This window comes from Myotis brandtii, unplaced genomic scaffold, assembly GCF_000412655.1.
Source record: "Myotis brandtii unplaced genomic scaffold, ASM41265v1 scaffold165, whole genome shotgun sequence".
NCBI lineage: Eukaryota > Metazoa > Chordata > Mammalia > Chiroptera > Vespertilionidae > Myotis > Myotis brandtii.
In genome coordinates this window covers 14759111-14760776 of record NW_005356042.1, presented here as the reverse complement: position 1 = coordinate 14760776, position 1666 = coordinate 14759111, and the positions used below count along the sequence as shown (strand labels likewise).

Sequence of the window (1666 nt, the reverse complement as noted above, 5' to 3'; positions counted from 1 at the left end):
TGTCTATTTTTAGAACTCATCTGATTAGGTCAGGCCTAGGGAGGATCATCGCCCTTTTTAAAAGTCAACTGTGCCATATAACACAACTTAATCATATTCTGTCATATTCTTCAGTGCCTTCCACACTCAACAGGACAGGACGATACAAAGGTGTGGGTCATAGGGAGTAGAATTCTGTCTGCTACTCGTACTGATTTGTCTATTAAGGAGGCATAATACAGACAGGGAAAAACATACTGAGTACACGTTTACTCACCATTCCCAGGGATATTTTGAAAAGTCAAATCAAGAGTAACAATACAAAAACAAAACTACCTCCTTTCTGTTTGTGTATTAAAATATTCTCAAACTGCATGAAAATGTTCTTAAGCGCCTCTCGGGCCGACATCTTGGTGGGGCAGCAGCACATCCCTGCTCTCTGAGTCCCGTGATGCCGCCCAAGGATAACAAGAAGAAAGATGCTGGAAAGTCAGCCAAGAAAGACAAAGACCCCGTGAGCAAGTCAGGGGGCCAAGGCCAAACTGAAGAAGTGGTCCAAACGCAGAGTTCCAGACGAGTTTCATAACCTGGGCTTGTTTGACAAAGCCACGTATGACAGGCTCTGTAAGGAAGTTCCCAACTACAAGCTTGTAACCCCAGCTGTGGTCTCGGAGAGGCTGAAGATTCATGGCTCCTTGGCCAGAGCAGCCCTTCAGGAGCTCCTTAGTGAAGGACTTATCAAACTAGTCTCAAAGCACAGAGCTCAAGTGATTTACACCAGAAACACCCAGCTGCTAGAGAAGATGCATGAACAACAGATCTCACTGGCTGTACATTTTGAAAAATAAACCCTTATTAAGTAATAAAAAAAGTTTTTAAGCATATAAAATTTCATACCTCTATTCTAATATGTGATTGCTCAAACAAAAATAGTTACAATTTGCTATTTAATATTAGATGATATAACTTTCAAATCTTACAATTTAGTAAATATATTTTTATTTATAACATTTTCTGTTTCATTTTCCATTAGCTAACTCAAAGATAAAGGTGAACACAATGAGGTGACAGAAACGTATGTTCACGATAAATAAGAACCAGTGTGGCTGCCTTCAGAGTTAATGTGCAGTTCGAACTGGTCTTTTTCAAATTCAAGTGCATGATAAATTACACTGATTGCATTTTCATGAAGATACCTTGCTAAGATGATGGCCTCACAGGTGCTATAAAATACCATCCTTGAATGGTTTTGAATAAAAATAAAATACAATTATTTGGAAACTGATATGTTGAGGGATTTAGAATATATTTGGTTTTATGGTCCTAAATCCACTCTAATTCTTCATTAAGGAAAATCAATCACAGTATGAGAACATGAATTAGATATTCGTAAATGTCATAACATTTATATATTGGATTTTATTTTTACTTCATTAAGAAACCAAATAGGACTGTAATTAAAGAAAATGATAGCATATGGTAGAAAGACTGTTCATGGTTTTCCCAACTTTAAACACCATTAGAAATCCTACCCTGTGAAGGACAAGCCAAGTGAACTATATGCATAATTAATTAGAAACTTATCCACTTTTAAATCATAGGAAAATCTACTTTTATTTAATTTGAAATCTGTTACACAACTCCATTTAAAATTGAATGCCCTAAAATTCCCCATCAATTTGAAAGG

At 36.5% G+C, this 1666-nt stretch overlaps 1 pseudogene; it reads left to right on the top strand.

Moving 5' to 3' along the window:
• Positions 1 to 377: 377 nt before the first annotated feature.
• Positions 378 to 827, top strand: LOC106725474 (annotated as a pseudogene).
• Positions 828 to 1666: the final 839 nt, after the last annotated feature.